At 43.5% G+C, this 12757-nt stretch overlaps 11 non-coding genes across 11 annotated transcripts; 8 read left to right on the top strand and 3 right to left on the bottom strand.

Annotated features, from left to right (window-relative positions):
• Positions 1-1032: 1032 nt before the first annotated feature.
• trnan-guu (transfer RNA asparagine (anticodon GUU)) lies at positions 1033-1114 on the top strand. Its single transcript has one exon. It is a non-coding gene; the product is annotated as a tRNA-Asn (tRNA).
• Positions 1115-2631: 1517 nt separating this feature from the next.
• On the top strand, positions 2632-2713 carry trnan-guu (transfer RNA asparagine (anticodon GUU)). The gene has a single exon. It is a non-coding gene; the product is annotated as a tRNA-Asn (tRNA).
• Positions 2714-4230: 1517 nt separating this feature from the next.
• Positions 4231-4312, top strand: trnas-gcu (transfer RNA serine (anticodon GCU)). The gene has a single exon. It is a non-coding gene; the product is annotated as a tRNA-Ser (tRNA).
• A 1516-nt stretch (positions 4313-5828) lies between these two features.
• Positions 5829-5910, top strand: trnas-gcu (transfer RNA serine (anticodon GCU)). Its single transcript has one exon. It is a non-coding gene; the product is annotated as a tRNA-Ser (tRNA).
• Positions 5911-7426: 1516 nt separating this feature from the next.
• trnas-gcu (transfer RNA serine (anticodon GCU)) lies at positions 7427-7508 on the top strand. The gene has a single exon. It is a non-coding gene; the product is annotated as a tRNA-Ser (tRNA).
• Positions 7509-8436: 928 nt separating this feature from the next.
• Positions 8437-8524, bottom strand: trnap-ugg (transfer RNA proline (anticodon UGG)). Its single transcript is given in 2 exon segments — positions 8437-8472; positions 8489-8524. It is a non-coding gene; the product is annotated as a tRNA-Pro (tRNA).
• Positions 8525-9033: 509 nt separating this feature from the next.
• On the top strand, positions 9034-9115 carry trnas-gcu (transfer RNA serine (anticodon GCU)). Its single transcript has one exon. It is a non-coding gene; the product is annotated as a tRNA-Ser (tRNA).
• Positions 9116-10034: 919 nt separating this feature from the next.
• On the bottom strand, positions 10035-10122 carry trnap-ugg (transfer RNA proline (anticodon UGG)). Its single transcript is given in 2 exon segments — positions 10035-10070; positions 10087-10122. It is a non-coding gene; the product is annotated as a tRNA-Pro (tRNA).
• A 509-nt stretch (positions 10123-10631) lies between these two features.
• Positions 10632-10713, top strand: trnas-gcu (transfer RNA serine (anticodon GCU)). Its single transcript has one exon. It is a non-coding gene; the product is annotated as a tRNA-Ser (tRNA).
• A 926-nt stretch (positions 10714-11639) lies between these two features.
• On the bottom strand, positions 11640-11727 carry trnap-ugg (transfer RNA proline (anticodon UGG)). The gene is given in 2 exon segments: positions 11640-11675; positions 11692-11727. It is a non-coding gene; the product is annotated as a tRNA-Pro (tRNA).
• A 509-nt stretch (positions 11728-12236) lies between these two features.
• On the top strand, positions 12237-12318 carry trnas-gcu (transfer RNA serine (anticodon GCU)). Its single transcript has one exon. It is a non-coding gene; the product is annotated as a tRNA-Ser (tRNA).
• Positions 12319-12757: the final 439 nt, after the last annotated feature.

Raw genomic sequence — 12757 nt, 5'->3', positions numbered from 1 at the left:
CCCTGGAGTGTCAGCCTGGATTATGCACTCAAGTCTCTGGAGTGAGGCTTGAGTATGCTGCCGCTGAGCCACGGCTGACACCTAAACTCAGTTCATTTGGATGGAGTAAAATGACGGAGATAATGAGAAAAATGATAATGGGGTAAATTTTCAACTTGGTGTCCAAGATTAAACCGGGCATCGTTTTAGAAACAGCCCGATTTATGTTGCCATAGATTTCATAAGCTTTGAAAATCATGCCTGTCGAAAATGGGCGGGGTCGCGGTCAGTTGCGAATCATTCTGGGTCTGTTTAAACCGCGAGTGCTCACAGCCCCGGATCATTCTGTGTCTGTTTGAAATGGCAGAGCTCACAATCTCGGATCATGCCGTTTTTTTAGAAGCAGAGCGATTTCAGCTTTGATGACCGAGTTGTTGAGTTTAACAAAATGTGCCAGGGCTCGTCCGGGATTTGAACCCGCGACCTCTCGCATTTTAATCGTGAAATGCCCAAAGCGAGAATCATACCCCTAGACCAACCAGCCGCCGATGTCAGTTCCCATTTGCATTGAGTTTCACTGCGCTGGTGCGAATCCAGCTCACAGAGGACCTGTTAATACAGTTGAAATATTTTTATCTTTTCCTCAATCCACTTCTTTTTTCGAACAGTTTCCTTGAACCTGCTCACAATTCGCCCCATAAAAAGAGATTCAGCGGCATCAGCGGCCGCATAGACTAATGGATTAGGCATCTGACTTCTGTTGCAAATTCTTCAGTTATCAGAAGATTGAAGGTTCAAGTCCTACAAAGGTCTTTTAATTATCTGGGCGACACTTTTTATATTCTGAATCTGGCGTGAAACCGGCCATTTTTGACAGTCCCTCATCTGAAGTAACGGAAGGCCTGTTGCTTACATTAAGCTGATTGTACATTTTCAACATTGTAGATCTGTGTGCACGGGCAGGATAAGCGGTGAAGTTGAATTTCTTTCAGGGTAGTTCTAATTAGATGTAAAAAGCAAGAAATGGAATATCTGAAAGCAGTATATTGGTGAGACGAGGTGGCCGAGAGGTTAAGGCGATGGACTGTTAATCCATTGTGCTCTGCACGCGTGGGTTCGAATCCCATCCTCGTCGTTACTGTATTACACGTTTGATGCTGATGCACTTTCCAAGCATTTCACTGAATCTTACTTGAAATACAATTTCGTGAAAATTGCACTGGTGTTGCTGGTCTGTGCCCCTGCATTGCTCATATCTTGTTAAAATTAAAATATTCCAAGAAATTTCTCAACCCACCTTGATTGAAAGTGGAGATGAGAGCGTGAATCGGAGATTGAGAACCCTCTTCTTCCTTCGTCCTTCCTTTGAGATTGGCACCGAATGAAAAGATCAGAGGCAAATGATTAGGGAACAGGAACATAAGTTTCTCCTTTGGAATTTCAAAAATATTTATCAAACTTAAAGACGAGATTTTCTGTTTTTGGGTCTTTGGTTGAGAGATAAATAATGCGCGAGAAATCCTCGTTCTTTTCAGCATTCTCTCATGGGATCTGAAGCCCCAGTTTAACATCTTACTAGAAGGACGGCACTGCCGACAGTGCAGCACTACCTCAGTACTGCCCTGGAGTGTCAGCCTGGATTATGCACTCAAGTCTCTGGAGTGAGGCTTGAGTATGCTGCCGCTGAGCCACGGCTGACACCTAAACTCAGTTCATTTGGATGGAGTAAAATGACGGAGATAATGAGAAAAATGATAATGGGGTAAATTTTCAACTTGGTGTCCAAGATTAAACCGGGCATCGTTTTAGAAACAGCCCGATTTATGTTGCCATAGATTTCATAAGCTTTGAAAATCATGCCTGTCGAAAATGGGCGGGGTCGCGGTCAGTTGCGAATCATTCTGGGTCTGTTTAAACCGCGAGTGCTCACAGCCCCGGATCATTCTGTGTCTGTTTGAAATGGCAGAGCTCACAATCTCGGATCATGCCGTTTTTTTAGAAGCAGAGCGATTTCAGCTTTGATGACCGAGTTGTTGAGTTTAACAAAATGTGCCAGGGCTCGTCCGGGATTTGAACCCGCGACCTCTCGCATTTTAATCGTGAAATGCCCAAAGCGAGAATCATACCCCTAGACCAACCAGCCGCCGATGTCAGTTCCCATTTGCATTGAGTTTCACTGCGCTGGTGCGAATCCAGCTCACAGAGGACCTGTTAATACAGTTGAAATATTTTTATCTTTTCCTCAATCCACTTCTTTTTTCGAACAGTTTCCTTGAACCTGCTCACAATTCGCCCCATAAAAAGAGATTCAGCGGCATCAGCGGCCGCATAGACTAATGGATTAGGCATCTGACTTCTGTTGCAAATTCTTCAGTTATCAGAAGATTGAAGGTTCAAGTCCTACAAAGGTCTTTTAATTATCTGGGCGACACTTTTTATATTCTGAATCTGGCGTGAAACCGGCCATTTTTGACAGTCCCTCATCTGAAGTAACGGAAGGCCTGTTGCTTACATTAAGCTGATTGTACATTTTCAACATTGTAGATCTGTGTGCACGGGCAGGATAAGCGGTGAAGTTGAATTTCTTTCAGGGTAGTTCTAATTAGATGTAAAAAGCAAGAAATGGAATATCTGAAAGCAGTATATTGGTGAGACGAGGTGGCCGAGAGGTTAAGGCGATGGACTGTTAATCCATTGTGCTCTGCACGCGTGGGTTCGAATCCCATCCTCGTCGTTACTGTATTACACGTTTGATGCTGATGCACTTTCCAAGCATTTCACTGAATCTTACTTGAAATACAATTTCGTGAAAATTGCACTGGTGTTGCTGGTCTGTGCCCCTGCATTGCTCATATCTTGTTAAAATTAAAATATTCCAAGAAATTTCTCAACCCACCTTGATTGAAAGTGGAGATGAGAGCGTGAATCGGAGATTGAGAACCCTCTTCTTCCTTCGTCCTTCCTTTGAGATTGGCACCGAATGAAAAGATCAGAGGCAAATGATTAGGGAACAGGAACATAAGTTTCTCCTTTGGAATTTCAAAAATATTTATCAAACTTAAAGACGAGATTTTCTGTTTTTGGGTCTTTGGTTGAGAGATAAATAATGCGCGAGAAATCCTCGTTCTTTTCAGCATTCTCTCATGGGATCTGAAGCCCCAGTTTAACATCTTACTAGAAGGACGGCACTGCCGACAGTGCAGCACTACCTCAGTACTGCCCTGGAGTGTCAGCCTGGATTATGCACTCAAGTCTCTGGAGTGAGGCTTGAGTATGCTGCCGCTGAGCCACGGCTGACACCTAAACTCAGTTCATTTGGATGGAGTAAAATGACGGAGATAATGAGAAAAATGATAATGGGGTAAATTTTCAACTTGGTGTCCAAGATTAAACCGGGCATCGTTTTAGAAACAGCCCGATTTATGTTGCCATAGATTTCATAAGCTTTGAAAATCATGCCTGTCGAAAATGGGCGGGGTCGCGGTCAGTTGCGAATCATTCTGGGTCTGTTTAAACCGCGAGTGCTCACAGCCCCGGATCATTCTGTGTCTGTTTGAAATGGCAGAGCTCACAATCTCGGATCATGCCGTTTTTTTAGAAGCAGAGCGATTTCAGCTTTGATGACCGAGTTGTTGAGTTTAACAAAATGTGCCAGGGCTCGTCCGGGATTTGAACCCGCGACCTCTCGCATTTTAATCGCGAAATGCCCAAAGCGAGAATCATACCCCTAGACCAACGAGCCGCCGATGTCATTTCCCATTTGCATTGAGTTTCACTGCGCTGGTGCGAATCCAGCTCACAGAGGACCTGTTAATACAGTTGAAATATTTTTATCTTTTCCTCAATCCACTTCTTTTTTCGAACAGTTTCCTTGAACCTGCTCACAATTCGCCCCATAAAAAGAGATTCAGCGGCATCAGCGGCCGCATAGACTAATGGATTAGGCATCTGACTTCTGTTGCAAATTCTTCAGTTATCAGAAGATTGAAGGTTCAAGTCCTACAAAGGTCTTTTAATTATCTGGGCGACACTTTTTATATTCTGAATCTGGCGTGAAACCGGCCATTTTTGACAGTCCCTCATCTGAAGTAACGGAAGGCCTGTTGCTTACATTAAGCTGATTGTACATTTTCAACATTGTAGATCTGTGTGCACGGGCAGGATAAGCGGTGAAGTTGAATTTCTTTCAGGGTAGTTCTAATTAGATGTAAAAAGCAAGAAATGGAATATCTGAAAGCAGTACATTGGTGAGACGAGGTGGCCGAGAGGTTAAGGCGATGGACTGCTAATCCATTGTGCTCTGCACGCGTGGGTTCGAATCCCATCCTCGTCGTTACTGTATTACACGTTTGATGCTGATGCACTTTCCAAGCATTTCACTGAATCTTACTTGAAATACAATTTCGTGAAAATTGCACTGGTGTTGCTGGTCTGTGCCCCTGCATTGCTGATATCTTGTTAAAATTAAAATATTCCAAGAAATTTCTCAACCCACCTTGAATGAAAGTGGAGATGAGATCGTGAATCGGAGTTTGAGAACCCTCTCTTCCTTCTTCCTTCCTTTGAGATTGGCACCGAATGAAAAGACCAGAGGCAAATGATTAGGGAACAGGAACATAAATTTCTCCTTTGGAATTTCAAAAATATTTATCAAACTTAAAGACGAGATTTTCTGTTTTTGGGTCTTTGGTTGAGAGATAAATAATGCGCGAGAAATCCTCGTTCTTTTCAGCATTCTCTCATGGGATCTGAAGCCCCAGTTTAACATCTTACTAGAAGGACGGCACTGCCGACAGTGCAGCACTACCTCAGTACTGCCCTGGAGTGTCAGCCTGGATTATGCACTCAAGTCTCTGGAGTGAGGCTTGAGTATGCTGCCGCTGAGCCACGGCTGACACCTAAACTCAGTTCATTTGGATGGAGTAAAATGACGGAGATAATGAGAAAAATGATAATGGGGTAAATTTTCAACTTGGTGTCCAAGATTAAACCGGGCATCGTTTTAGAAACAGCCCGATTTATGTTGCCATAGATTTCATAAGCTTTGAAAATCATGCCTGTCGAAAATGGGCGGGGTCGCGGTCAGTTGCGAATCATTCTGGGTCTGTTTAAACCGCGAGTGCTCACAGCCCCGGATCATTCTGTGTCTGTTTGAAATGGCAGAGCTCACAATCTCGGATCATGCCGTTTTTTTAGAAGCAGAGCGATTTCAGCTTTGATGACCGAGTTGTTGAGTTTAACAAAATGTGCCAGGGCTCGTCCGGGATTTGAACCCGCGACCTCTCGCATTTTAATCGCGAAATGCCCAAAGCGAGAATCATACCCCTAGACCAACGAGCCGCCGATGTCATTTCCCATTTGCATTGAGTTTCACTGCGCTGGTGCGAATCCAGCTCACAGAGGACCTGTTAATACAGTTGAAATATTTTTATCTTTTCCTCAATCCACTTCTTTTTTCGAACAGTTTCCTTGAACCTGCTCACAATTCGCCCCATAAAAAGAGATTCAGCGGCATCAGCGGCCGCATAGACTAATGGATTAGGCATCTGACTTCTGTTGCAAATTCTTCAGTTATCAGAAGATTGAAGGTTCAAGTCCTACAAAGGTCTTTTAATTATCTGGGCGACACTTTTTATATTCTGAATCTGGCGTGAAACCGGCCATTTTTGACAGTCCCTCATCTGAAGTAACGGAAGGCCTGTTGCTTACATTAAGCTGATTGTACATTTTCAACATTGTAGATCTGTGTGCACGGGCAGGATAAGCGGTGAAGTTGAATTTCTTTCAGGGTAGTTCTAATTAGATGTAAAAAGCAAGAAATGGAATATCTGAAAGCAGTATATTGGTGAGACGAGGTGGCCGAGAGGTTAAGGCGATGGACTGCTAATCCATTGTGCTCTGCACGCGTGGGTTCGAATCCCATCCTCGTCGTTACTGTATTACACGTTTGATGCTGATGCACTTTCCAAGCATTTCACTGAATCTTACTTGAAATACAATTTCGTGAAAATTGCACTGGTGTTGCTGGTCTGTGCCCCTGCATTGCTGATATCTTGTTAAAATTAAAATATTCCAAGAAATTTCTCAACCCACCTTGAATGAAAGTGGAGATGAGATCGTGAATCGGAGTTTGAGAACCCTCTCTTCCTTCTTCCTTCCTTTGAGATTGGCACCGAATGAAAAGACCAGAGGCAAATGATGAGGGAACAGGAACATAAATTTCTCCTTTGGAATTTCAAAAATATTTATCAAACTTAAAGACGAGATTTTCTGTTTTTGGGTCTTTGGTTGAGAGATAAATAATGCGCGAGAAATCCTCGTTCTTTTCAGCATTCTCTCATGGGATCTGAAGCCCCAGTTTAACATCTTACTAGAAGGACGGCACTGCCGACAGTGCAGCACTACCTCAGTACTGCCCTGGAGTGTCAGCCTGGATTATGCACTCAAGTCTCTGGAGTGAGGCTTGAGTATGCTGCCGCTGAGCCACGGCTGACACCTAAACTCAGTTCATTTGGATGGAGTAAAATGACGGAGATAATGAGAAAAATGATAATGGGGTAAATTTTCAACTTGGTGTCCAAGATTAAACCGGGCATCGTTTTAGAAACAGCCCGATTTATGTTGCCATAGATTTCATAAGCTTTGAAAATCATGCCTGTCGAAAATGGGCGGGGTCGCGGTCAGTTGCGAATCATTCTGGGTCTGTTTAAACCGCGAGTGCTCACAGCCCCGGATCATTCTGTGTCTGTTTGAAATGGCAGAGCTCACAATCTCGGATCATGCCGTTTTTTTAGAAGCAGAGCGATTTCAGCTTTGATGACCGAGTTGTTGAGTTTAACAAAATGTGCCAGGGCTCGTCCGGGATTTGAACCCGCGACCTCTCGCATTTTAATCGTGAAATGCCCAAAGCGAGAATCATACCCCTAGACCAACCAGCCGCCGATGTCAGTTCCCATTTGCATTGAGTTTCACTGCGCTGGTGCGAATCCAGCTCACAGAGGACCTGTTAATACAGTTGAAATATTTTTATCTTTTCCTCAATCCACTTCTTTTTTCGAACAGTTTCCTTGAACCTGCTCACAATTCGCCCCATAAAAAGAGATTCAGCGGCATCAGCGGCCGCATAGACTAATGGATTAGGCATCTGACTTCTGTTGCAAATTCTTCAGTTATCAGAAGATTGAAGGTTCAAGTCCTACAAAGGTCTTTTAATTATCTGGCCGACACTTTTTATATTCTGAATCTGGCGTGAAACCGGCCATTTTTGACAGTCCCTCATCTGAAGGAACGGAAGGCCTGTTGCTTACATTAAGCTGATTGTACATTTTCAACATTGTAGATCTGTGTGCACGGGCAGGATAAGCGGTGAAGTTGAATTTCTTTCAGGGTAGTTCTAATTAGATGTAAAAAGCAAGAAATGGAATATCTGAAAGCAGTATATTGGTGAGACGAGGTGGCCGAGAGGTTAAGGCGATGGACTGCTAATCCATTGTGCTCTGCACGCGTGGGTTCGAATCCCATTCTCGTCGTTACTGTATTACACGTTTGATGCTGATGCACTTTCCAAGCATTTCACTGAATCTTACTTGAAATACAATTTCGTGAAAATTGCACTGGTGTTGCTGGTCTGTGCCCCTGCATTGCTGATATCTTGTTAAAATTAAAATATTCCAAGAAATTTCTCAACCCACCTTGAATGAAAGTGGAGATGAGATCGTGAATCGGAGATTGAGAACCCTCTCTTCCTTCTTCCTTCCTTTGAGATTGGCACCGAATGAAAAGACTAGCGGCAACAGAGGCAAATGATTAGGGAACAGGAACATAAGTTTCTCCTTTGGAATTTCAAAAATATTTATCAAACTTAAAGACGAGATTTTCTGTTTTTGGGTCTTTGGTTGAGAGATAAATAATGCGCGAGAAATCCTCGTTCTTTTCAGCATTCTCTCATGGGATCTGAAGCCCCAGTTTAACATCTTACTAGAAGGACGGCACTGCCGACAGTGCAGCACTACCTCAGTACTGCCCTGGAGTGTCAGCCTGGATTATGCACTCAAGTCTCTGGAGTGAGGCTTGAGTATGCTGCCGCTGAGCCACGGCTGACACCTAAACTCAGTTCATTTGGATGGAGTAAAATGACGGAGATAATGAGAAAAATGATAATGGGGTAAATATTCAACTTGGTGTCCAAGATTAAACCGGGCATCGTTTTAGAAACAGCCCGATTTATGTTGCCATAGATTTCATAAGCTTTGAAAATCATGCCTGTCGAAAATGGGCGGGGTCGCGGTCAGTTGCGAATCATTCTGGGTCTGTTTAAACCGCGAGTGCTCACAGCCCCGGATCATTCTGTGTCTGTTTGAAATGGCAGAGCTCACAATCTCGGATCATGCCGTTTTTTTAGAAGCAGAGCGATTTCAGCTTTGATGACCGAGTTGTTGAGTTTAACAAAATGTGCCAGGGCTCGTCCGGGATTTGAACCCGGGACCTCTCGCATTTTAATCGTGAAATGCCCAAAGCGAGAATCATACCCCTAGACCAACGAGCCGCCGATGTCATTTCCCATTTGCATTGAGTTTCACTGCGCTGGTGCGAATCCAGCTCACAGAGGACCTGTTAATACAGTTGAAATATTTTTATCTTTTCCTCAATCCACTTCTTTTTTCGAACAGTTTCCTTGAACCTGCTCACAATTCGCCCCATAAAAAGAGATTCAGCGGCATCAGCGGCCGCATAGACTAATGGATTAGGCATCTGACTTCTGTTGCAAATTCTTCAGTTATCAGAAGATTGAAGGTTCAAGTCCTACAAAGGTCTTTTAATTATCTGGGCGACACTTTTTATATTCTGAATCTGGCGTGAAACCGGCCATTTTTGACAGTCCCTCATCTGAAGTAACGGAAGGCCTGTTGCTTACATTAAGCTGATTGTACATTTTCAACATTGTAGATCTGTGTGCACGGGCAGGATAAGCGGTGAAGTTGAATTTCTTTCAGGGTAGTTCTAATTAGATGTAAAAAGCAAGAAATGGAATATCTGAAAGCAGTATATTGGTGAGACGAGGTGGCCGAGAGGTTAAGGCGATGGACTGCTAATCCATTGTGCTCTGCACGCGTGGGTTCGAATCCCATCCTCGTCGTTACTGTATTACACGTTTGATGCTGATGCACTTTCCAAGCATTTCACTGAATCTTACTTGAAATACAATTTCGTGAAAATTGCACTGGTGTTGCTGGTCTGTGCCCCTGCATTGCTCATATCTTGGTAAAATTAAAATATTCCAAGAAATTTCTCAATCCACCTTGAATGAAAGTGGAGATGAGATCGTGAATCGGAGATTGAGAACCCTCTCTTCCTTCTTCCTTCCTTTGAGATTGGCACCGAATGAAAAGACCAGAGGCAAATGATTAGGGAACAGGAACATAAATTTCTCCTTTGGAATTTCAAAAATATTTATCAAACTTAAAGACGAGATTTTCTGTTTTTGGGTCTTTGGTTGAGAGATAAATAATGCGCGAGAAATCCTCGTTCTTTTCAGCATTCTCTCATGGGATCTGAAGCCCCAGTTTAACATCTTACTAGAAGGACGGCACTGCCGACAGTGCAGCACTACCTCAGTACTGCCCTGGAGTGTCAGCCTGGATTATGCACTCAAGTCTCTGGAATGAGGCTTGAGTATGCTGCCGCTGAGCCACGGCTGACACCTAAACTCAGTTCATTTGGATGGAGTAAAATGACGGAGATAATGAGAAAAATGATAATGGGGTAAATTTTCAACTTGGTGTCCAAGATTAAACCGGGCATCGTTTTAGAAACAGCCCGATTTATGTTGCCATAGATTTCATAAGCTTTGAAAATCATGCCTGTCGAAAATGGGCGGGGTCGCGGTCAGTTGCGAATCATTCTGGGTCTGTTTAAACCGCGAGTGCTCACAGCCCCGGATCATTCTGTGTCTGTTTGAAATGGCAGAGCTCACAATCTCGGATCATGCCGTTTTTTTAGAAGCAGAGCGATTTCAGCTTTGATGACCGAGTTGTTGAGTTTAACAAAAGGCGCCAGGGCTCGTCCGGGATTTGAACCCGGGACCTCTCGCATTTTAATCGTGAAATGCCCAAAGCGAGAATCATACCCCTAGACCAACGAGCCGCCGATGTCATTTCCCATTTGCATTGAGTTTCACTGCGCTGGTGCGAATCCAGCTCACAGAGGACCTGTTAATACAGTTGAAATATTTTTATCTTTTCCTCAATCCACTTCTTTTTTCGAACAGTTTCCTTGAACCTGCTCACAATTCGCCCCATAAAAAGAGATTCAGCGGCATCAGCGGCCGCATAGACTAATGGATTAGGCATCTGACTTCTGTTGCAAATTCTTCAGTTATCAGAAGATTGAAGGTTCAAGTCCTACAAAGGTCTTTTAATTATCTGGGCGACACTTTTTATATTCTGAATCTGGCGTGAAACCGGCCATTTTTGACAGTCCCTCATCTGAAGTAACGGAAGGCCTGTTGCTTACATTAAGCTGATTGTACATTTTCAACATTGTAGATCTGTGTGCACGGGCAGGATAAGCGGTGAAGTTGAATTTCTTTCAGGGTAGTTCTAATTAGATGTAGAAAGCAAGAAATGGAATATCTGAAAGCAGTATATTGGTGAGACGAGGTGGCCGAGAGGTTAAGGCGATGGACTGCTAATCCATTGTGCTCTGCACGCGTGGGTTCGAATCCCATCCTCGTCGTTACTGTATTACACGTTTGATGCTGATGCACTTTCCAAGCATTTCACTGAATCTTACTTGAAATACAATTTCGTGAAAATTGCACTGGTGTTGCTGGTCTGTGCCCCTGCATTGCTGATATCTTGTTAAAATTAAAATATTCCAAGAAATTTCTCAACCCACCTTGAATGAAAGTGGAGATGAGATCGTGAATCGGAGTTTGAGAACCCTCTCTTCCTTCTTCCTTCTTTTGAGATTGGCACCGAATGAAAAGACTAACGGCAACAGAGGCAAATGATTAGGGAACAGGAACATAAGTTTCTCCTTTGGAATTTCAAAAATATTTATCAAACTTAAAGACGAGATTTTCTGTTTTTGGGTCTTTGGTTGAGAGATAAATAATGCGCGAGAAATCCTCGTTCTTTTCAGCATTCTCTCATGGGATCTGAAGCCCCAGTTTAACATCTTACTAGAAGGACGGCACTGCCGACAGTGCAGCACTACCTCAGTACTGCCCTGGAGTGTCAGCCTGGATTATGCACTCAAGTCTCTGGAGTGAGGCTTGAGTATGCTGCCGCTGAGCCACGGCTGACACCTAAACTCAGTTCATTTGGCTGGAGTAAAATGACGGAGATAATGGGAAAAATGATAATGGAGTAAATTTTCAACTTGGTGTCCAAGATTAAACCGGGCATCGTTTTAGAAACAGCCCGATTTATGTTGCCATAGATTTCATAAGCTTTGAAAATCAGGCCTGTCGAAAATGGGCGGGGTCGCGGTCAGTTGCGAATCATTCTGGGTCTGTTTAAACCGCGAGTGCTCACAGCCCCGGATCATTCTGTGTCTTTGAAATGGCAGAGCTCACAATGTCGGATCATGCCGTTTTTTTAGAAGCAGAGCGATTTCAGCTTTGATGACCGAGTTGTTGAGTTTAACAAAATGCGCCAGGGCTCGTCCGGGATTTGAACCCGGGACCTCTCGCATTTTAATCGTGAAATGCCCAAAGCGAGAATCATACCCCTAGACCAACGAGCCGCCGATGTGATTTCCCATTTGCATTGAGTTTCACTGCGCTGGTGCGAATCCAGCTCACAGAGGACCTGTTAATACAGTTGAAATATTTTTATCTTTTCCTCAATCCACTTCTTTTTTCGAACAGTTTCCTTGAACCTGCTCACAATTCGCCCCATAAAAAGAGATTCAGCGGCATCAGCGGCCGCATAGACTAATGGATTAGGCATCTGACTTCTGTTGCAAATTCTTCAGTTATCAGAAGATTGAAGGTTCAAGTCCTACAAAGGTCTTTTAATTATCTGGGCGACACTTTTTATATTCTGAATCTGGCGTGAAACCGGCCATTTTTGACAGTCCCTCATCTGAAGTAACGGAAGGCCTGTTGCTTACATTAAGCTGATTGTACATTTTCAACATTGTAGATCTGTGTGCACGGGCAGGATAAGCGGTGAAGTTGAATTTCTTTCAGGGTAGTTCTAATTAGATGTAAAAAGCAAGAAATGGAATATCTGAAAGCAGTATATTGGTGAGACGAGGTGGCCGAGAGGTTAAGGCGATGGACTGCTAATCCATTGTGCTCTGCACGCGTGGGTTCGAATCCCATCCTCGTCGTTACTGTATTACACGTTTGATGCTGATGCACTTTCCAAGCGTTTCACTGAATCTTACTTGAAATACAATTTCGTGAAAATTGCACTGGTGTTGCTGGTCTGTGCCCCTGCATTGCTGATATCTTGTTAAAATTAAAATATTCCAAGAAATTTCTCAACCCACCTGTGGAGATGAGATCGTGAATCGGAGATTGAGAACCCTCTCTTCCTTCCTTTGAGATTGGCACCGAATGAAAAGACTAGCGGCAACAGAGGCAAATGATTAGGGAACAGGAACATAAGTTTCTCCTTTGGAATTTCAAAAATATTTATCAAACTTAAAGACGAGATTTTCTGTTTTTGGGTCTTTGGTTGAGAGATAAATAATGCGCGAGAAATCCTCGTTCTTTTCAGCATTCTCTCATGGGATCTGAAGCCCCAGTTTAACATCTTACTAGAAG

The sequence above is a fragment of the Somniosus microcephalus genome, unplaced genomic scaffold, assembly GCF_052327205.1.
Source record: "Somniosus microcephalus isolate GS21.2 unplaced genomic scaffold, FLI_Smic_1.0 unresolved_chr1, whole genome shotgun sequence".
Lineage (NCBI taxonomy): Eukaryota > Metazoa > Chordata > Chondrichthyes > Squaliformes > Somniosidae > Somniosus > Somniosus microcephalus.
Note: the sequence above shows the minus strand (reverse complement) of the source record. Positions and strands in the feature narration are given on the sequence as shown.